Consider the following 23821-nt stretch of genomic DNA (forward strand, 5'->3'; position numbering starts at 1 on the left):
GTCTGCTCCTCTGACGGCTCCTTGCCAAGGCCCTCTCGTTTTCTGCCTCCTTGGTGCTAATCATGGGGTCTGCAGACAATTCGGGGCTGCCTGCGTTCCAGGACACCCGTTTAGTTTGGTATTGCCGTGGCAGTGTCTCTTAGTACCAGAGGAGGGGTTGTCATTTGTATAATTCTCAGCACGGCCCCTGCGTGATCTGAAGACACCACACGCTGAGCACGCGACGGGACGCACCCTCGGGACCGTGAGCCGCCCTTTCTGCCCACCACCCAGTCTACCTGCACCATGGGACCCTTTGCTCCTCTGATCTGACGTGGAGCCAAGCCCAGCGCTGGGGAGGGCTGTGTGGCAAAGGGCCAGTCAGCACAGTCAGGAGGGAATCGGAACTCCCGGGTGATACTGCGGCTTAAGTGACACATCCTAGGCTGTCCTGAGCCGTAAAGTACGGCCGCCCTGCTGCCTAGATCTGCATCTGCTTCCTTGGGGTGCTTTCAAATACCCTGTTCATTGGCCTCTTAACTGAACACCTTTCTCCATTCCAGGAGCTGATGCGAGACCAAGACGGCGGCAGATCTGCCGCCCCCAGGGCAGTGGCAGCCACATGGCTCCAGGGCCTGTGCCTGCAGCTCTAGGATGGCCTCCTCTCGCACCCTGCTCGGCCACGTGGCTTGGTTGGCTCGTGGTGTTTAGCAAGGCGATGCGAGCAGAGGTATGAAAGGCTCAGTGGTTGGACCTTGCTCTCTTCTCCTGCCACCACCATGAGCACGTGCCCAGGCCATCCCACTGCAGGACAAGAGACACGTGGAGCGGAAAAATGTCCATCCAGCTGGGGCCGCCCTGGTCAGCCGCAGCCACTTCCCTCCAGATGGGAGCAGGGCAAGCTCAGGTAAGGAGAAACGCCCAGCTGAGACCAGGCTAAACTCGTGACCTCAGCGCATGCTAAGTACTTTCAGCTGCTTATTACTCAGGGTACGGCACAGAGCACAGCGATAACTTGGAATACCTTAGCACAGGTATTTCCTCTTACCACCTTATCTCAAGTTCAGTGAAATTTCTCAGCCAATTATTTTGCACAGAAATTGTTTATTTCCTTGTGCATCTCACTAGATGGGAAACTCCTTGAAGACATAGACTCTAGCTCACTGCTGTAGCCTCAGTGCCTGGCACACACTAGCTGTTTAACATATTTTTGAGAAACACATGAAATTATAAATGAATGAGAGAGAAGCTTTCTTTGCAAGCTGGCAATAGAAAGAGAAATGTCTGCTCCCAAGCTGGAAGAATAGTGACGTCCTTCTCCTTCGATGCGAGGTGGTCAAGTAGAGCAGAGCTGTCTGCCTCATTCCTGGCCTTTTAAACAGAGGAAGCCCTTCCTTACTGGGTGCAGCAACTAAGGAGTGCCTTGAAAGTGAATGCCAGGGGTTGGTCCCGCCTCAAGAACAGGTCCTGAGGCTGTTCTCCTGTCTAACCATAAGCCCCTGGCTGCGTGGCCCTGTGACCCTCTATATGTGTCTCTGCTTCTGTCCCTAAATCTGGGTCCCTCTGTAGCCGCCCTTTTATTGGGGCATCTATTCAATTATTGTCTCTAGCTGGCTGACCTCAGCCCTGCTTTCCTTTTGTCCCACTTTCACTAGTCCTGCTCTCAGGGTAAGCAGCACTCCCAGCGGTACTGGTGATGCCAGCAAACCCGCTGGAGCGGGATCGAGAAGGATGTACCGAGAGCAGCATGGCGGAGAGGCGGTGGGCAGCTAACACCGCAGTATGTTCAGGGTGGGATTGTGGCCACAGGCAGGACGAGCATCAGGTCTGGAAGGCACAGGGCAGGCTGAGGCGGGAAAGGGACCAGGCTGGCGAGCCTCGGCACCCAGACATGTGCCGTGGTTCTGTCCTGCTTCCCACCTCAGCCTACTTCCCTTCTGAGAAGCTGAATTTGTTCCCTGGTCTCCAGGCTTGGCCTTTGTCATCCACGGACGGGTTTCCCATCCATTACTGTCGTGTTTGCAGAAACGACTGTCCCCAGGGGCAGGGGCAAAGACAGTCATCCCTGCCCAGATGCTGGTGCCCAGGCCCCCCAAATCCTCTGCCTGGAGTCCTGTGCTCTGGCCCAGTCAGCCACCCTAGTCCTTAACTCCGTTTGCAGGTGATTTATTTTCTCGTTGGCCCGGTCTCGCTTCCAGTCAGCTCAATCTACTTCACAGTCCGGGTCTACATTGAAGAAGGTAAGTCTCTGAGAAGGACTCGGTTCTTCCAGGAAAAACAGTTTGTCACTGAAGAAAAAGGCCATGAAATAGTCTGCCCAGCAGGTCCAGGCAAGAGATAAAAGCCACAAGTCTCCCTTCTTGATCAGTAAACAAGCAGGCGCTGTATCATCCCTTCGTATTTGTGTCTGTCAGGAAATTGGTAATTCAGCTAACCAAATATTAAAGTCAGAAACTTGAGGGCCAATTTCTGGAGAGTTTTTTCCCGTATTTTAACATTTAGAGAAAATGTCACACATAAAAAAGTACGCAATAGTAAGATGAATCCCATGTATTCATCATCCAGTTCGATAGATTTTCCAATCTCATTTCATCCTCCTCCCCACACAAACACCAGCCATCTTGCCACTGAACCTCATAGAAACTTGCTGTCTTCTCTTAATGTTCCAAATAGATTGCTTTTCATTAATCTGCATTAGAATAATCAGCAGTAAGGAGCCGAGTGGAAGATAGGTCAGTGATGTTAAATATGCTTTTCCCACATGAAAACACACACACGGTGGATATTTTTCACCTCGACTGTCCTCAAAGATTACCACAGCCCTAGAGAATCTACTTGTCTTTAAATCTTAATTTATTTCACTGTGAACAGTGCTTGGCTCTAACTGACCTGACCTACTCTCTTGAAAGGACATATATGGTGGACCCTTTTAACATTAAGTCAAGACTGTAAAATAAAGGCAGAAGTGCTCAAGTGGCCCGAGGGCTGTCGGGAGTCGGAGGCTCTGGACTCAGTGTCAGCCCGCTCCTCCGTCAGGGGCCTGAGCCCATCTCTGTGGAAATGTCTGTTTGCTGGGCTTCTGTGGGGCTGTAAGAAAGCACCGCAGACCAGGTGGCTTAAATGACAGATGTGTTTTCTCACAGTTCTGGAGGACGAGAGTGTGAGATCAGGGTGCCCACCGGAGGACTCTCTCCTTGGCCAGCAGATGGCCGCTCTCCCCCTTGGCCTCACAGAGGTGTCCCTGTGTGTGTGTCCATGTCCGGTCTCCGCTTCTTACAAGAGCACCGGATTGGATGGGGGCCCCCGCATGACCTCATCATGCCTTAATCACCTCCTTGAAGGCCTTCTCCCAAGGTCAGTCCCATTCTGAGGTCCTGCACATTAGGGTTCAACATCCAAATTTTGAGCGGGACACAATTTAGCCTCTAACAGTGTCTTAGCTGAATGGTTTGTGAGGCTCCAGGAGATGATATTTATGAAAGTTGCTAGTAAACCACGAAGCCCCCCAGGTATGTGTTTACTGTGTGGTCATCATTTTGATCCACCAGAATTTAATTATATGAATCACGTACATTCAGTGCTCTTGGAATCCTTGCATTTTATGAATTCATCTCCTTAAGGAGAAATCAGAATGGACACATACTAAATGAAAGGCATATAAACTAGTGAGATTTGCAACTATTGCCAACTTGAGTAATCTAGTCCAAGAAGGGAGCTCTCCATAAGGCGAGCAGGGTGGAGTTTCAACGGTATTTTAAAGACAAGTTAGGGTTTTATATGGTGGGATGAAGAAGTGAGGACATGCTACTGAAGACTTATTATCTTGGGAGACAGGATGAAGTCTGGCTAGACCCTAAACTCTACTGAGAAGTGGTAGGAAATAAAGTTAAACAGGTAAGACAGATTAAAAGACTTGCAGATGAGTTCTGGAATAATGAAGAAAATTCTGTCTAAATCATAGATATGATTATCTACATCAAATATCCTTAATGTTATTAAAGATAATTAATGTTTATTCTTGCTTTAACTGTTACTTAATAATAAAAATGCACAACCCTAAATAAAGAGCATAAAAGAAAGCCGTTCCTTGTGATAGTTTTATCTGGATATGATTCTATTCTTTTTATTTTCTGTTCACAATAATATTGGGCATATACTGGTTATCCACAGCTGTGTAACAATTACTCCAGCTTCTTTGCAGCTTAATTATCCCACATAGTTTCTGAGCGTCATGTGCCCAGCAGCAGCCAAAGCAGGTGGTTTTAACTCAGGGTCTCTTGTGAGGTCGCAGCTGACAGGACAGTCCTCTCAAGTCTCACCTAGGCTGGAGGATCTTCTGCTCAGCTCATTCCTGGGGCTTGGTTCCTCACCAGCTTTGGCCAGAGATCTCTGTTTCTTGCTGTGCAAGTCCCACCATGGCTGCCAGAGGGTACTCACAACATGGCAGCTGGCTTCCCCCGGGTTGCATGGCCTGAGACAGGAGGAGGAGACAGAGAGGAAGAGAGAGGGACAGACAGACAGACAGAAACAGGGAGAGAGAGAGAGGAGGGCATTCTGTGCCCAACAGGGTCAGCTTAGAGGCTGACCGCCACAGCCAATAAGGACTTGCTATTGCTTTTTAAACATATTAGCGTTTGTCACCATTACATTGAAAATGGCTTGTCATATTATCACAGTGAAATGAGTTTACACCTATTCCTTTTAAGTGTAAAAATAACTCAAGGTTAAAATAACTTGGGAGTTCTGTTTGTTGTTCAAATAACTTCTTTTGTGGATTTAATTCTAAGTTGAGCATTTGCATTCAACTGAAGTTTATCAACTAAAATCAGCTGCTTTAATAATTCTTTAAGTAAAATATCAAGTGTAAAAAAATTTGTATGAGCAGATTCACTCAGGTATGGGGAATAAAAGACTACATGGGGAACAATTTGCTTTCAGTAATCTATTAGCAGATGAAGAAAATATTTAAAAATACTCCATATGTTTTTTTACTTTAGCAGGATAAGATATAAAGCATTATTTAAATACATTTGGCAGACAAATTAAGATATTAAGGAAATTTAAGTGCAAAATAATGCAAGTGATGTTCATTATTTCTAGTACCCCACTTTCATTCCTGGTAATAAATGCTATGGTGATACCGGTAGGAGGTGTCCTGAAATACTGTTTCAAGGAGACAGATGGAGAATTTGTGATTCTGTGAAATGAAGCAGAAATGAAGAATCTGGAGCAATTGTCACTTTCAGCTTCCTGGCTGGATGAGAGCTATGAACTGGGTGTCAAGCACAAACACTACTAACCAATATAAAAAAGCAAAATACTTTTCATGAGAAAAGTTATAAATTGCATTTCTCAAGATACACAAAATGAGGAGAGAATACATCTGAAGTGTCTTAATTTGTGAAAATTTAGAACTAAATATGATGATCAAACCATGAGTTCTCTGACACTAATGATTCTGAAAAAGATCAACTGTTGGAAGCCTGTGAACCAATGGTTGGTTAGTTCCTATAAACGATCTACCAGCGTGGGCAATTCATGAGCCCCGTCATCCTTAGAAAGTTACAAATCTGCATAAGGAAGAAGCATCCGGTTCATTTAGCAAAATGTATCAAGGAAAGTGTGTGCGTGTGTATGTGTGCGCCCACAGGGCAAGAGTCAAGTGTGGCAGCTCCCGGGTTGCATAGGATACACGATAGAAACACACCATGTGACCAGATTTTATCTTAATGTATAAACTAGTCAAATATTTTTGATTCGGGAAACACAAAAGCCTTTCTTCTCAGCCGACCGAAGTGGGGAGCGGCTGAGGCCAAGCTTGCCTTCGTGGAATCACCGAATGCAGGGTGCCTCCTTCCACTCCTAGCGGGGGACGAGCAGGCTCGCTCCCGGCTGTGAGACCCACACGGTGCCCAGGGCCACGCACTCAGAAAGACCCGGCTCTCGCTCACAGGCCCCACTTCCTGGGGTTCCCCTAATAGGGGCAAGGTGTCCGTCACTATGCCTGGTATGGGGAACGACATGCACGTGTTAGCTGCCCTTTCTACTGCTTTTTATTGTCTTGCTGTGTTACGGGGAACCATTAAGGAAACAAATCTACTGACTGCCAGCAATGCCACCCAACCAACCCTCAGCTCACCAAGTCGCATGTGTAAAAGAGACAAAACCAAAGACTCAAGGTCACTTTTTACCCTTTCAATGAAATGGATGTGACCAGTTGGTTATATACCTTTTAGATAAAGGTAATACACACACACAGTACTATTTAAGGCTGTGAGAACCTAACATTAGTCATCTCAGTGGAATATGGATACGTGTTTGTTCTGTTCAAAACAAATATAAACATTAATAATATACTCACTATCCAATCATGGGCTATGCTGAACGTGAGAAGGATGAAGCCCCGGGGTTTTTGGAGGAAGGGTGATACAGGCAGTAGAAGGTCTGGGCAAAGGAAAAGCGCAGTTGCCCAAGGGCATGAGGGGGTGTGGAGGTGGAACTGCCCTCTGAATCCTCTGTGGTCATGTTTTTGTGCCATGAATCCATGGCTCTGCTATCCCATTAAATACCACCAGGTGAGGATCCCAGGGAGCCCCATTCGCTGGGCACTCGGTTCCAAGAAGATGACCTTCCATGGAGAGAACCAGGTTTCTGGGAAATAGTGAGAGAGTACATTCATAGACCTTATCAATTCCCCTGTACGTGAACAAAGAGCTCATGAGGAACATTTCACGTCCACTGTGAATACACAGGAAGACATCACTTTTTGCTTATGTGTGAAGGGTAAAGTCCATTTAGAGTTCACCCTCCTTAAATACATTAATTGTCAAGGTGTGGTTCAGTAAAAATTAATATGGTAATTAGATACACTGCAGCAATGTGTAGGGAATTGTGAGCCCAATTGTTATACAAGATTTTTTTTAATTAACTAATTTGAATTATAGTATTAGTCAATTTGCACACCCCTAAAATGATTCTTCCCTTTGCAGAGAATAACAAAACAGACCAGCAATGTAATGGAGATGTAGGTAATGAAGCTCAAGGAGGGTCATGAGTCCGCTGGGTGGCAGGTGTTATTAAAATCCGGAAGGACATTATCGTTACAGTTGGGCAGGGAATTCCCAGTATTGGCATCGGGGGCCATTGAGGCCATCTGTCTAGTGATATTACACCCCACGCCTTGTGGTATCAGAGGAAATGGGAATAAGCTGCCATGTATTTGAAATAAGGCAGGATACTGAAACCACTTAACTTGAAACACAAGCATTCCCTATATAATGCTATTTCTGAATTTCAAACCCTGACTCTGCCTATCCACAGAATCAACCCATTTCCCTCCTTCCTGTTTATATCTTCCCAATATTTCCAGGTGGAATCGTCACATCTACAGGTGGGAATGCAAATCACTTCTGCTCTGAGTCTGAATCCACCGTTTGCATGCAATGAAATGATTCACAGAATACTACTGTGTTCTTGGAAAATCATACTCTGAAAAATATTTTCACTTCTTTTCTACCATGTATGGGGCCAGAGTGTTCACATGGCCCCTGTTCCTTTGAAGTGTTTTCTGAGTGAATTTTTCTCTTCCTTTGATATTCACATCCTTGTATCCCTCAAATTTCATCGCACATCTCTGTCACTGAGGCACGCCGAACGGCACAGAGTTCATTGTGTCTGCTTAGTGTCCTCCGGCTGCCCCGGCAGAGGGAGGATGACATGCACCTCAGAGCGTGACGCCTCCTTGGCCGGGGCGGAGGTCACACTGCATGCGCCTCCTCCCCAGCCGCAAGCTCCTGTCTACTTTGCAGTCCAGTGGGTCATGTCTAGCACTGTCGCTCGCAGCTTTCTAAGTATCTCCCCTGCTGACTGGCTGTGATGTGGACTGCTGGTGCCTAGATCCATTCACTTGAATCATCCAGGCTAAAATTACCTTGTTATTTCCCATGTGTATTTTTAACTTATCTTGTTCCCTTTTAAATACTAGGTTCCTTTCTTTGTGCTTAAAACACTCTCCAAATTGGAATCCATTCAGAAATAACAGAGCAGTTGCTGTTTGTCCTCATTTTCCCAGCCAAAAACAAACCGGCATAGTAAATTCAGTAGAGTTAATCCCTGGAGGCCTTCAACAGTGACTCGTCTCGAAATCAGCACATCATACTTGCACTGAATTTGTCAGTGTTTGCTTCTTCCACACTCAGTAATCATGCACTAATTCTGTTCCTTAATCTATTGTCTTACTTATATGATATGTGCGACACATGACAAGGTAGCTGGAAAATAATTTTGTTCTTACACTGGTTGGTATTTTGCACCATGTTTTTGTGCAATAGTGAAAAAATGAGTTCAAAGTCTGTACATAATGCATCGACTACATGCATTCAGTGATGAGTGCTGACCCCTACTCATTAATGCTGGTTAGACATCGGCGCGGCGCAGCGGATGTGAGCGCAGACTGTGGGTGGGGACATCACGAATCCTCAGTCAATTAACAGAGTTTAGCAGAGGAACTTCATGCCAAAAAGGCACCCGTGTGATCAGGCTTTGTGTTCATTTTTAACATCTTACCAAAAATTCAGGTGCTGAGAAGGCAGATATGCAGTTAGGCAAATGGTCAATGGTATCGCTAAAGTATATGAGGGATTTCTGTTCCGAGCTACTCCCCACCGAACGCGCCAGGCTGCAACGTGTCCAAAGGAGAGTGGCTTGTGGCAGAAGAGCCTGTACATGAGGCTTTAGGAGGACAAGCTGGAGGAAAGGGGACGTTTAACTAGGAACTGATGGCTGGAAGGAACATACTCCCTGCCCTACAGGCGTCACCATGGCTGCTGGGCCGAAGTGGGGGAAGCTGGGTCATGTGATCGCAGAGGGTGGAGGAGAAAACACGCAGGGTTCCAAAAAAAAAGTGGGGATGAGATCTAATGACTGAGGCTGGGAGGGCCTTGACCGCCCGCCCAGGAAAGGCGCACAGAGGCTGTGCGGGCCCCACCCAGCTCCTCCTGCCCTGGGCTGGTAAGAAGTGTGTTGGGGTGTGATCCCTGGGATAATTTGTTATTGTTTTGTTTCTCATCTGCAGTTTATAAAATTGTAAATAGATATGAAATCCATCAAAATAGGAGCAGTGAAAAATTGGTCATCAACAGAAGGATAAAGAACTGACACGCAACTGTGAATCGTCCCCGTAAATTCTTATATGTTGAGCTCTTGGCACCCGCACCTCAAGCGTGGAGCCCCCGGAAGCTGTTTCCCAGGGACTGGAATGTATTAAAGGCAGCTCTTATCATCAAATACTAATGTTTGTGTGTGGCCGGGCCGGGGGTCTCCCCCACCCCACCCAGCAATCTCGGCAACATCAGTCCCACGTTCTTTGATTCAGCTCAATTCTGACACTGTCTACCTGGAGCCTGCATCATATCCACAGGTTAAGGGCTTGGTCCCGCAAGACTGCCCTCGACTTCAGCTGCCAATCACAGGCCAGGCTGTTTCCTGACCAAGCTATCAACTGAGGTTCCCACAACCCCTTCCTTGGGTTCCAATAATTTGCTGGAGTGGCTCACAGAACTCAGAGACTAACATTTTACTTACTAGATCACCAATTTAGTATGAAAGGCTATATATAACTCAGGAACTGCCAGACTGCGAGATGCAGAGGGCAAGGGATGGAGAAAGGATAGAGTCCCCATGTCCTCTCCAAAAGAGCCACTGTCCCGGAATCTCCGCAGGTTCACCAACCTGGACATTCCCTGTACCCTGTCCTGTGGGGTTGCTATGGAGGCATCATTACACAGGCATGGCTGATTCAATCATTGGCCACTGGTGAGGGATTCATATTCCAGGGGATACGTCCCAATCCCTCAGCCATCCCCAAAATCAGGGGGTGGGACTGAAAGTTCCAACCCTCTATTCTGGTTGGTTTCCCTGGCAACCAGCCCCACCTTAGTTACCTCATTAATGTAACAAAAGGACACCTTTACCACTCTCTTGGCCTAGGAAATGCCTGGAGTTTTAGGAGCTCTGTGCCAGAAACGGGGTTGAAGACCAAACATCTCTCAGTATAAACCACAGCGTGACCGTGCATCATAGCCCAGATACGTGCCTCTCTCTGCCCAGCTCCTCTCCCTTTTCACAGGCACGTGGCTTTAGGTGAGCTGGCAATGCACCCCCGCACAGGGGGGTGCTGGCAGGCTCACAGTACCTGTGTGCCCTGCAAACCCCCTAGAGATACATGCGCATGTCTGCAGCTCTGAGGAAGATGAGTGAGTCAGAAGAAACTATTCTCTAAAACGAAGAGGCAAATATGGATTTGACCTTATGTACTATTCATCTGATTACAATAAGATGATTGGTCATAAGAAAAAGGTTTAAGTCAGTGTCTGATGAAAGCAGCCACTATTAACCCTCCCCTGACCATATCCTTCCCTCTGAGGGAATATGTGGGTCATGCAGGTGGCAACACCTGGTGATACTTTCTAAGCTGTCAGAATACAAAGGAACTCCTGTAATTAGTTAGCCGCCCAGGGGGCACGGCCTGTAACTCAAGTCGTCACAAAGACACAAACAATGGTGATCACACATGCCTTTTGGCAAAGCCTTGATGGGGACAGTCTCAGAGAGTTTGCTGTGTTATCTAGGCTGATTCAGCTACGGTAGGAGCCCTCTGCGTTTGTAGCCTGAACACAGCCGTCGACAATACGAAAGCAAATGAGCAGTGCTGCGTACCCATGAAACCTGAGCTATGGACATTAGACATGAATTTTGTAGAAGTTTCATGTATCATGAAATATTCCTCTTCTTTGGATATTTTCCAACCATTTAAAAATGCACCAACCACTCGTGGCTTATAGACTGCACCAAAAATTGGGATTTAGTTTGTAGGCTTTAGTTTGCTGACTCTTGATCGAGCATGTTAAAAAAAAAAAAACCTACTGCATTATTTTAAAATATTTTTTGGATATGATCTGGCCATTCTCAATATTCAGAGATGATTATGATCTGTTATATAGGCTGTTGGAAGGTGATTTTTCTAGACATGCCCACAGAGCTTACCGGAGACTGCCATGACTGGCTGGTGTGATTCTGCTTAATGGTGTGACTACAGTATGACCATTAGCCTCTGTCTCGCAGCCTGCACGTCTGTGACATGCCGTCCTGGCTTCTGGAGTCTGCTGTACTCTGCACAGGCATCTGTGCTGTGGAGTTAAGAGAAATGCAGTTTCATCTGTGAGAATGGAAATATCAAATTTGCAAAGTCTAAATCAATAAGAGGAGCTGAACCTACCTATATGGCAAAAGAGAAGCATGGGTGATAATTTTGGATTCCATGGAAAATCTGAGGAGAGTTTATCAATCTTGTTTAAATAGAAGCCATTTACTGGTGAAGGCAATGTGATAATGGCCATAGTTGGTGTAGACATTGTTTATTTTCCTGACATTCGCATAGTCATGCAGGACAATGGGGACTTTTACTTATTCATTAGTGTTTAGAATTAGGTAATGGAAAGTGACAAGGTTATCTAAATACAAGTTCAATGTGGGCTTAATCTCATTCGTTGATAATAGAAATTCCAGCCAGGAGCTGGTCTGTGCTGAAAGATACCTTTTCCTAGTGCTGTGGATTCTACCACCATCATGAATCGAATGCCAAAGAGTCAGAAATTAATAACTACATCTACAATAAAACATAGTTATATTTACAAAAAAAAAGTGCAGAAACGTGGCAAAAATATAGAGCAGCTAGCATTTCCAAGCAATATGGAGAAACTTGAAGTCAAACAGGATCAGCCATCCCTCTGCTGACAGATCAGTGGGTCCAGTCGAAGCTTCCATCTGGGGATGAGAACCGAGTCCAGTCACAGGCGATTGATTCAGTGACAATTTAGACCCAGGCCAATCTAATTTTATGTCAAAAGATTCCAGTCTTCTCTACCAATGGCAGAAGTTCAAGTTGAGTGATATCCCATTTCCAATCACAAAATAGCCTGCTTGAGATAAGTGCTTATTAGTTTTTTTCCACGATGCTTACTTCTCAGCTTTTCTACATTCTTACCAGATCCGTTGGCACTGTTATTTACCACTTGCTTCCTCTGATTGCATTCTTACATCTTACACACATTAGTTCTATTTTAAATTAAAACAAAATAGAAACATATGAGTTTTCCTGATAAGTCAAATGTGGACATTCCTCGTCTGGGGAAGCTACACAGCGCCGCGGTTGAGGAGGGGATGGGTGAATACGGCTGAGATGGGAATATGGCTCCAGAAGCAGGCTCTGTCTTCCAAAGAGGTGTTGCGAGCCACTTAATCAGAGAGTCCGAGTACACAAGATTTAAGTGACAGGCCCTGCTTTTTATTTTTTTTAAAAGTATCATAGCTGTTCCCCTTTGAATGAGGCTGCTTTTCAGTTTGGGTGATGGTAGAAGTGTGACTGTACGTTTCAGTATCAGGCCTTTTACCTGGTTCATTCGCACATCAAGGGGTGCTCAGCCTCCTCTGAACCTCATTTCCCCTCCTGTGCTGTGGGTTTGCTGGTTGAGGGTCTGTTTTATGTTCCTATATACATAATGCTTGTATTTCTGTCATTTACATTAGTAAAATGGTATTTTGAAACTTATATATCTTAAAAAACAGCACCATAACTTCTGGCTTAGGGGGCTCCTCATGGAGGGAACCATGGGGTGGCATCTCCTCCAAAGCTGCAGGTTGAGCTGGGACAAGATTTGGGGGTATTTCTGGTTTAGGCAGTAACCAGTTCTGTTGTTCTAAGGGTTATTTCATAGTGATCAAAATTTTTTTCACCTCTGCCTCTCAAGATTTCATCCAGAGGTAGGAAACACATGTGACATGTGAAATGTGGTGTTGTTAGGCCTGCCACACATCTTATTAACTGCCCTTCAGTTTTCCCAGGAGACATTGCTAATTTTTAAATGCATTACATTTGTGTGATAGAACAGTTTGCAGTGTTAAATAATATCTAAATAATATTTAAAGAATGACTATATACATATATATCTTTAAAAATATTCATTCTCTGAACCAGCAATTTATCTCAATTCTAGAAGTTTATCCTAGGGAAATTATCAGATTCGTCTTATATTCATGGAAGCATTACTCATTACAGAATAATTGGAAATAAGTAACTAATGTTTGACTGAGCCTCTTCAATCTGAACACCTCTTTAAGAAAAACCTATGTCCTATGTTCCTGAAATCAGCCATAAAACCCATTAAGGCATATGGCTATTTCACGCTTCACTAGATTAAACCAACTGAGACCCTTTAGGTTCAAGGGAAGAAATACTAGGGAGTCGTTTGAAGGGCAAGCAAATCAGAATTGAAAGCCCTGTGTTTCTTTTTTCTTCTGCTACTTAGAGCTGCTTAATAGGCCTTCTTCTTTCTCCTCCCTATCCTTCTGTGCTGAACGCCGAGCCCAAGGCCACTGTGCGGGCTGAAGCAAGACCAGGGGAGAAGGGGCGGCCGTGGGGGCCCAGAGAGGGGGCCCGGGGCCGGAGCATGGTGGTGGGACACACAGGGCAGCGAGACATCTGCCCAGGGGTGTCAGAGCCTCAGCGGTGGGAAGACCTCGTCAGAGGGGCAGCCTCCCTGGGGGATGAAGCCCAAGCAGGTGGAGGAGGGCATTCACGTAGGGGAGGACAGGAGACTGGCAGTATGCAGGGACAGGGACCAACAAAGTGAACGTCTTGCTTATTTTCAAACACTATCCTCATGAAAATGTACTGATGATAAAGGAGCAAAGAACAGCTTAGCGTGGGGAATCCTAGAAGACACCACTGCAATCTACGATCAAGGGAAACATCGGTGTGGACAGATCATCACGTACCATGTGACGTGGAATGAGAGTGTCACTTATGCGGTTCTTGAGCCAAAGACCCCCGACCTGAGTCAAATCATGAGTGAGCATCATACCAACTCAGGTGAAGGATTACCCAGCTAAGAACTGTGTCGTCCTCAGAAGCATCGAGATCATGAAATCCCCAAGGGTGTAGACAGACCGCTCCCCTAGATGCGCTGAGCAGACCGTTCAGGCCTCAGGAAGAACCCTGCAGGCATCAGCCAGTCCCTGGGAGCTACTGACCCCAAGAAATGCTGGACTGTGACGCATCTACTACAGCTAAACGGTTGGCCTCTGGGGCCTTAGAGAAACCATTTCAGTTATTTTTTATTGTTCTACTCCACCTTGGCTGGGTGCCATCAGGTAAACACCAGCTCAGGTACTTCCAGCAGGTTAAGGTGAAATCTAACCAGGTTAGACATGCATTTAGTGTGAGTAAACCCAGAAATATAACAGAAATAGCAACAAACATACATGCCCTGTACACTAGGCTCTATATTATTTTATTTACTTGGCTTCATCTAAAAACTAAAGGCTTTCTGTTCCATTTCAGTTGCAGGGCAAGAACGAAAGATGGGCTGTGTCCGTCAGCAGAACAGCACCAGGGTTGTTAGACGAAGCGTGAAGACGCCAGGCGCCTGCCTGCAGCCCCCACCCTCCCCCGAGGCCTCACCTCTGTGCACGAGCACACGTGTTACGTCGGTGGAACTCAGACACTGACACAGCGAACTGTGAGCTTTGAGCTCCATTCCACCAGGGAAAACTCTGTTCTCTGCTGCTCATGACACAGGAAATGAAGACAAGGGAATATTTTTTCTAATTTTTATCTTGGCTCTATTTTGAAATAGGTTTGTACTTTAGCCAGATCCGTCAATTTTTTAACAATTGCCACGATTTGTACTTTTTTTTTCCAGAGTTCCTTGAGGATAGAATGGATACATCATGCACTTTGATCCTTTAATATTTCCAAGTGCGTTTCCTCAGATTAGGATAGTCTTTTCTTCTCTTATGCAACCACAATACACGTAACAAATTCAGAAGATTTAGCCTTGATCCATCAATTCAATCTGAGCTCCCACATGCACCCACATCCGTCAGCTGTCTCGGTCCGGTTCTCGGTAGGATCTTTGTGTTCTCTGTTGTTTGTCCTTCAGTAAATGGTCCCATCCTAGACTCAGCCTGCAGAACCCCGCCAGGCTGTGTGCTTTACATACATCTCAGCGGCGTGTGTTTGTGTGTTTGTTTTGAGCAATTTCTTGCTTTGTGGTCATAGAAATTTTTTAAGTAGACTTCATTTTTTAGAGCACTTTTAGATTCACATCAAAATTGAATGGAAGGGGCAGACATTTCCCATGTACCCCGGGCCCCCAGATCTGCACAGCGTCCCCCACTTAATGACACACATCCACCGTTATAGTGTCAACATAGTTTCACTGCCCCACAAATCCTGTGCTCCCCTTGTTCATCCTCCCCTCCCATGCAGCCTCTGGCGACCACTGACCTTTCACCATCCCCACAGTCCTGCCGTCCCCAGATGGTCATACAGTTGGAACCATCCCACGTGTCATCTTTTCAGACTGGCTTCATTCACTTAGTGACATGCTTTTAAGGTTCCACCGTGTATTTACACGAGATAGCTAATTTCTTTTTAGTGCTGAATACTATGCCGCCATCTGATAGATCACAGTTTCACAGTTCACTTGCCCATCACCTACCTGCTGAAGCACATCTTGGTTGCTTCCAAGTTTGGGTAATTACGAATAAAGCCTTTATAACCTTTTGTATGGGGCTTGTTTTTTTTTTTGTGGACACAACTTTTCAGCTGCTTTGGGTAAATACCAAAGAGCGTGATTGCTGGATGGTATGTTAAGAGTCTGATTAGTTTTGTAAGAAACCGTCAAACTGAGTTCCAACGTGACTGTGTCCCGAGGCAGTGTGATCACATCTAACTGTCCCTATTTCTTTTGAATCTCCTTATTGTTATTTTGTTTTGTCTCTTTTCTTCTGATTAAGCAAATTGTTCATGGCTCTGTACAAATGACTGATTTTTAAATTTGTAGTTATGGGATTTCTGGATTGGTTATTAATTAAAGCTTTTATACTTACCTCTGTTGTTTGTTTTTTGTGGAACTAGTTTAGTCTTTTGGATAAGTCTCCTTGTATTTTATTTTCTGTGTGTTTTCTATTTGCCCCCAAGCTTATATTCCATTTTAACTGTGAAAATCTTCTGGGACCTGTCCTATGGCTGCACTCCCCGAAGAGGATGCTGTTTGTCATGCCAGGCCCCGGGGGCACCGCCGTCCTGAGACTGCTTTCCTGCAGCCACTTGCCCGGGTTTGGTACAGACCTGCAGGTCGTGTGAACTCACCTGGCTGAAGAACGGGGTTGTGGTTACAAATCCCCAGAGGACTTCCTTTCCCTCCCACCCAGAGAGACTACATACCCCGGCTGTTGTTCTAGTGTCATCATAAATGTTGTCCCTTCCCCTCAAAGGTGTCGGTTTGGAAGACAAATCATGCGGTCACTGAGCATTGGTGTCAGGCAGGGGGACTCTCCTTCCTGCCCCCTTTGGTGTGCAGGTTTATTTCTTGTTTTCTCTCCCAGAACACGTGTAGACCCTCTGCGGTCGCCTCGATTCAGGGGACTAGAATCCCGGCCTGGGGTGGCCCTGCTCTCTCTCCTGTCTTCCGTCTCCCTCGCCCTCTGCAGCCATCAAAATAAAACCACCCATGTGTCAGAGTCCGCGGCACAGCCCTCAGAAGAGACATTGCTTAGAAGTCAAAGGGCGACACGCAGGTTGCTGGTGGCATGGGATTCAAGGCGGCATTAGACCTTTGTCCTGTATTCAACGGTAACTATCACAAGTAGCTTTTCTTGTCTTTCAATGTTTTTGCCTTGAATTTAAACTGAACCATGATCCCTGAGTCCTTTCTGTGTATATTCACTGGTTCTTTCCTCTCCTTTATCAGCAACGTGCCTTTGTCAGCAGATTCTAGAATGCTGTGCTTCGTGTGCACAGACGGGGGTTCTACTTTTTTATTGAAAAAGATTTTCTTTTAATTATTCTTATCTCTTTTACATTTATTGATCTGACAGGAAAGTTTGATGTCTGTTTTGCCACCGTTCTTACATTTTCTTTTCCATTTCCTTTAGAATGATTCTAGTTTTTTTCTCTTCTGCTCCATGGTCTCTGCTTTTAATTTAGTGTGTGAATGTATCTTCCTTCTGCGCGTTCAGAAGGATTAGAGTCCGGGGTATTTTTGTTTTGAAATTCTTTTGAAAATTGTAATGATACTTTCCAAAAACATCGGGCAGGGGATGCCGGTGAGCGGCGGTGAAAAACTCTGCGACGTCTGCCCCACTGTCCTCTAATTTCCCAAAGAGGGAATCCAGGCATCAGAAATTAGCCTTCCCCCTCTGTTCCCTTCACCTTTCCTCTGTCACCAACGTAATTGATGATGTCCATAAAACTTGTTTTTCTAAAGAAATTCTTTGTGCTCCTGAACTTCTACTAAGTTACCAGATTTAGGTAATTTCTTTCGATTCCTCACAATGAAAGGATATTGGAACACAAACTTCTTCTCTCCCCTTTCCAATTCCAGGTTGGGTTGATGTGGTGTTATATTATTTATACCATTTATTTCCTGCTCCGTCCCTTTAATTCAGGACTGACATGGATCAGAGCTCACCATTAATCCTTTAACTCCCACAACTTCTTTCATCTCGTGGATGAATTTTGTTACCCTACTTGATTTCGTTATCAAGCTCTTTTCTTTCAAGAGTGCACAGTCCCTCAGAACATGAATATCTGCAAGTGTCCTTCATTATTTTTACCCTGCATGACACTTCAGCTCAGGTGGCAGACACCCCGGAATGCTTCCTCTGCCATCCGTGTGGCTAGACGTGGCCTTCCTGAACGAAGAGGCATGAACAGCATGCTTCTGGAAGAGGTGAGTGATATTAGGAAATACTTCATTTCTATGACTAACAGACAGACAGGGCTTGGCTGGGCCTTACCGGTTCCTCTTGCCTTGGGCGCAGAGGTGATGGCTGGAGGTGCAGGCAGTCCTCTTCCGAATCAACGCTTGGCAAACGTGTCTGAAGCCAGGACTGGCTCTCTGGAGCACCATTCCAAGCTTCTATTCAGAAAGGTTAGAAGGCTAAAACCATATTTTGTAGCATCCCTTGCAGCTAAGTCCTTCATACAAATTTGCATCTACCAACCACATGTATTTATTTGATTATACTAACCCTGAATTAGGAAATATTAAAAGTTAGCATTATTGGGATTAATACACACATATATCCAAAAACAAGATGGCCATTTGAATGTAACCAGAATTAAATCCCAGGAAACTAGGTACAGGTATAATACATTTCTGCAACCAGAATTACCTTTAAAAGGACTCCCCATGTATTTTTTTAAGTGAATAGAAAATTATTTTATTTAATAGTTCTAAAAGTTGCAAGATACAATGGCCAAAAATGTTTTTATTTACTATGATTTTCCATGGACACAAATAAAACTGGCTTTAAAAAAAGGTTCTTTTAAAAAGAATAGGTTGAAAATATCTCAAAACAACATAATCTTCAGTAACATACCAAACTCAAGAAAAATGGGGGCCAGCAGGCAATGGGTTTTTCACCGGGGCCCCAGCGATCTTTAAACCACACAGAGAGACATTGGGCGGACAATGAAAAAGAGCTCACGGAAAGAAAGGAGAGTTTTGGTCCACAGTTCTAGCATCAGAAATGTGCACAGCAGTTCTCTGTCAAACGATCTTATGCATTTAAATAACAGAACATAAAAATAATTTTAATCTTTTTAAAAAATTGAACTTGTCCAAAATTGATATTGTTAATTATTTTGAGCTCCAAATATGTTCCCAACACTTGTGCAGGCACAGAGGATGCCGGGTGAACAAGACAGACAGAATCTTCCCTCAGAAATCTTATATTGTCTTGGAAGAGGGCCCTGAGCCTGGAAGTGACAGGGGTCCCCAGGCTTCGCTCACTGCTTGTGCAGGACCCACTGCCAGGGAAGCAAGGCCACTCGGGTGGGGCCTCTGCCCCAGCTCGCCAACGACTTTCCTCAGTCTTAGCAATAATAAATCAATACAGTTCAAACCAACATATGGATCTCCACGGAACCCTCTTTTTATTATGCTGTTTTGCATGATTTACCACCATGGTGAGCATTATAATGTCACATAATTTGGGCAGATAATTCTGGTATAAATCTCACTTTCTTATTGTGCATACATACTGGAAGCAATTTTTATGCACTGAAAAGACTTTTCAAGCAAATGATGCCACTCACTTATTTTTCAGAATGTCTCAAATCAATAAACTTCTGTTGAATCATCACTTAGATTTAAAGATCTCTTCTTTAAAACGTTCTGTAGAAAGATTTCTGTGTGCTTATAGACTATTCTTTGAATCCATTTATGAAAAGGTGTGGCAAATACCGGGTAAAATCTGATCAGTGACTGGCAAGTCCAGCAGGTTGGTGGGCACAGGTGGCCAAGACCTAGCCCAGCGTGAGTACCTCGGTGGTCCTCAGAGACCAAGAAGGTAAGATTCAAGAGTCAATAAGCCTGTTGTGACTGTTATCAATAAATATCTTCATTATAAATTGTTTAAAATGCATTGTACTATAATTGTTACATTCCATATTTGAGACCCTAAACAAGCCAGGCATTTGAAATACTAATTAGAAAATCATTTTGAAAAAAGATAAAAAAGAAACACTTTAAACATTAGCATGTTCCTACGACTAGATAAGATATTTCTGGTTTCCTGTTCACTTGAATTTAAACAAAGATTTTAAAGTGTATATAAAACATTCACACATCAAAGTCTAGCTAGTGCAAAATAATCAGTTCCTTTTTATACAGAGACTGATAAAGCTTTTTCTCGGTTAGCTGTATTTGCTGTCTTATGTGAAATATATTTTAGTTGGCACTCTTTTATAAGCTGCAGGAAAAAATGGGGAGTTTATCTAATCTCTACTGGCTATAGCTATTTAGTTTTTTTGTAAACCTGAATTCAGAATTTAGCATCCATTTTGACCTCTGATGGAAAAATTTAAAAGGAAAAGATAAGAAATGTAAATTCAATTTATTGTGTGAAAAGACAATTACTCTTTTATTTTTATAATGTATTCAAATTCCACATGGAGAGGAAACTAATTTTAGCTACATTCTTAAAATGCACAAGTACAGCCTCTTAGTAAAAATCTGACCATATACAATTTCCCTCTTTCATCAAGAATTGATTACTTATTTGTGCATTAATACCAAATGCTGTTGTTAATCAATATTTGAATACTCTTCATTTTAATATGGTTTTACTTTTGTCCTGCTTACAGATTTCTCTGAATTAAACAAAAAAAAAAATTCAACAGAGACACAGTGGTCATTTCCTACTATGCACTTATTAAGGCTAAACATGAGTCAGTTTCTCAAAACAGGACAAAGCGTTTATCCTCAGAAAGTCGGGGAGTGTTGGTGGCTCGGGGGCAGCACTTCCTAAAAGGAGCCGCAGGAAATGTCAAGTTCATGTTCCTTGGGGGCAAAAAGATTCAGAGATCAGCCTGGTTGGGCAATGTTGAGAAGCGGATCAGATGCACTCTGCAGGGATTCCGGGGGTGCGGTTGCCGGGCGGCGGGAGGGGTTCCTGCGGGCCCCGGGTCCCACCAGATGCCCGCTCTCGGCTCTGTGCCCAGCCAGGCCTGAAGCAATGGCTGCGGATGAGCGCACCATCCACTGGCCAGAATCATCAAAGGCATTCAAGGGCACAGGGAAGAACTGGGCCATGCTTAAGTAGAATAGAATAGTTACTACAAAATGTTGGGCTTATTCTGTTTACCTGAGGATGGACTCGTGGGCACAGGATGTGCAATAGGGTTTAATATGTTGTTGATGAAAAGAAATGCGGCATAAATCTTCACTCACCACGGGGGAGGAATGAACTTTTCCAGAGCACTTCATCGGGAGATGGTCACGCCGTCGGGGAAGGTCCCTCTTCAACCTGGAACTTACTGATGTCTACAGAGAGAAAATAAAAGCAATGCCTCCATCAAATATAAAGAAATAAAAATAACCAACAGAAACAAATGAGTCCTCACTTCTGCCCAAGCCGCCCGCTCCTCCTCGCTTCCCCTTTGCACCCCGCACGCGGACCTTCTGGTGGGCAAGGGGAGCCTGGTGGCCCGAGCTAGCGGCTTGGCCTATGTGTGCGATTCTATCAACCATAGAATGTCATTCCAGGGGCACGCTACAATGGAATTTTAATCAGGGTTTCTAAAAATTATTATGATATTAATGTACTGTCTCTAAGAGACAAATAAATTACCCAAGACCGACGTATATGGATGTTTTGCTGCTCAGTGTCAGATGAAGCACTGCATACCTAGAAAAACGCTCACTGCAGGAGTGGGGACATCAAGGGCCAAGACTGATTTACTCTGTCCCCACACGTACGTATCTTTCAAGCTCCATGGATTGCACTCTGCTCTGGGCATACGAGGGTAATGAAAACGAAATCATTGGTTTTAAGGAGCTCAATCTAGTGAATGGTGATGATTACCCCTAAAGATAGCATAAAATTTCCAGCAGAGGTGTACACAAAGCATTATGAGGATGGATTTAAGTCCGTAAGCCTGTTGGCGCCAGGCCGGAGTCATGAATGAGTTAGCATTTAGCAAGGAGACCAGAAAGTGAAGACTTTCAAGAGAGAAGAAGTCACTGACAGTGTAATGGAGAGAAAATGTTATGGTCAGAAAAATACAAATTACTCAGCATGCTTGAAGCATAATAAAATGTACACAGGAACAGAAAGGCAGGCAAGGGCTGGTCATTAATGTTGGGTGTGTATATGCTAACAGAAGGAGTTTGTAGAATATCTAAAAGCAAGAGCTTTGCTGGATTAATTTATAGAGAAAGGCATCATAAACTGATTTACCTTACAGCAGTCATTTTATCAGGAATGATGTAGAATTTTATCAATTAGACTTTAATCGAGATGTTGCTTAATTAACCTTTGATATATTAATAGTCTATAATTTATTAAGTTATCTCTAAGGGGAAGCTGTTTGCCTATTTTCTTAAAATTTTTCTTCAGAAATTTCTTTTTCAGATTTTAAATATTTTCTGAGGACAACGTTAGATGTTTCATTTTTCCTAGATAATCATCATTTCCCCTAATATTCAAATTGTTAGCTTAGAGTTCAGCAGTAGCTGGAGTGCTTACAATCTGGAGAATTGTTTTTGCTGTTGTTTAAGGCAGGACGAACTTCATGGTGTCATTACATAAAAGAGGAGTCAAGGGGAGGAAGGGTGAAGGACAAAGGGGAAAGAGGGGATTTAGGGGTCAAGGACCCCCCCAGGAATGGGGGTAATGGCACCTGCAGAGCTGCTGGGGGTCTCCCACTCTTCTTTCTTGCATCTGACGCTCTGGCTTCCCATTTCGCATGGAACTGGTTTCCTCAAGCCCACGTCACCCATCCGTCACACCCAGCATATACCCCCGTGCGCTCTTGCTCCTGAAGATGGACTGGCCCTGATCCCAGCCGAGGTCCCCCGACCGCGGTCCCGGCTCAGGTCTCCTGCGCTCCGCCACGCATGTCTCAGCTACTGTTTCCTGTCCACCTGCAGAGGCTTCGCACCGGTCACTCTGGCCTTTCCAGCATCATCCGTTTTCTCCTTTTATGGTGTCGTGCTTGCTTACACATGTGCTTTTAATTCTCTTAGTGAAGCAAAAAGACACACACACACACACACACACACACACACACAACCTCTATTTCTCCCGTTCCCACCTCCATCTGCCTGCCTCTTCGTTTTCTGGTTCGCCTCACAGCAGAACTCCGGGAGACATTTCCCTCTCTGCAATCATCCATTTATGAATTGGATTTATTTGTTTACTTAGATTTTTTAATCAGGGTGGTGAAATGTAAAATATTCCAGTTGACATTTTACAATGTGGGGAAAATATGAGAATAAACATGATCACTCTTCTTGAAAATTAACTTGAACCAAGGGGAGCTGTCTGTTTACCGCAGTTGCTTAGTGGCTCCCCCCAGGAGCCGGGGCATCTCTGCTGGGACAGGAACAATTGCAGGCAGGGTCCACCACGCAGAGCGCGGCCTCCCCCAGCTCCTCCTTGGTGCCGTGTCCCCTGCCTGCTGCCCTGCCAGACCCGCAGGCCAGCCTCACAGGCTGGGCACCTTGGTGTATAGAGAAGGAATGCTGCTGAATCGCAGGTATTAAATTCTCAAGGTCTGTTTTCTTGGCGTCAAAAGCTTGTTTGCCTTCATCTTTTAACTTGAGGCCATGGTTTTACTCAAAATTTGATTGACAGTTAGATAAGTCTTAGTTTTCTCTGTTGCTCTCTTGCCATTACCGTTTTCACTGTGGTTCAAATTTCACTTGCTTAAATCTGCTTTCTTTCTGTGGCCAAGCTAAGTTGTTGACATAGTACATTGTCTTGGTACTTCCAGTAATTTTCTCATTTTCCTCTTTTCCAGCAAGTAGCTAGGGTTTGCAGTTCTTTGTAAATCCCTCCCACTGGGATGTAAGCAAAGGCAAAGTGTTTCTCTCTGCCTGTCGGAAAAGCCTGTACATTGTATTTACAGTTCCTTAAGTCTCACTCCAACTAGAAAGTTAGGTGCTCGTGCACACACACACGGGTGTTTAGTTGTTTTCTGAGGTTGAGCCATGCACATTATTCTGTAATTTTAGGTAAATGCAACAATGACATAAATCCAAAGATGATAAAGACAAGGGCCCCTAACTCCTGTCTAATTCTAATCTTATAAAATATCACACTGGCCAATAAAAAGGCCACCAGTTGTAACCTTCACTGTCAAATTAAAATATGACAAATTTGACTGCATAAAAACGTACAACTTGTGTACAGAAAGTGACACCCGAAACAAAATGAAAAAGCAAGGCTTCCAGATATGACCAGATGGCCAACCAGGAAAGCTAAACAA

General features: G+C 44.5%; 1 long non-coding RNA gene across 4 annotated transcripts in view; it reads right to left on the reverse strand.

Annotated features, from left to right (window-relative positions):
* Window positions 1–4066: 4066 nt before the first annotated feature.
* Window positions 4067–23821, reverse strand: part of LOC108399721 (uncharacterized) — a 50081-nt gene continuing 30326 nt past the window's right edge. Inside the window, exons 3-5 of one of the 4 annotated variants that reach the window (XR_012120976.1) lie at window positions 20781–20873; window positions 11023–11165; window positions 4067–4450 (exon numbers count right to left, since the gene is read on the reverse strand). This is a non-coding gene — a long non-coding RNA (uncharacterized lncRNA). Of the gene's footprint in view, window positions 4534–11022; window positions 11166–17673; window positions 17964–19070; window positions 20391–20780; window positions 20874–23821 lie in introns of those variants that run through there. The other 3 variants (XR_012120975.1, XR_001853719.3, XR_005063047.2) reach the window with 3 other exon arrangements.

This window comes from Manis javanica, chromosome 9 (genome assembly GCF_040802235.1).
Source record: "Manis javanica isolate MJ-LG chromosome 9, MJ_LKY, whole genome shotgun sequence".
In the NCBI taxonomy this organism is placed as follows: Eukaryota; Metazoa; Chordata; class Mammalia; order Pholidota; family Manidae; genus Manis; species Manis javanica.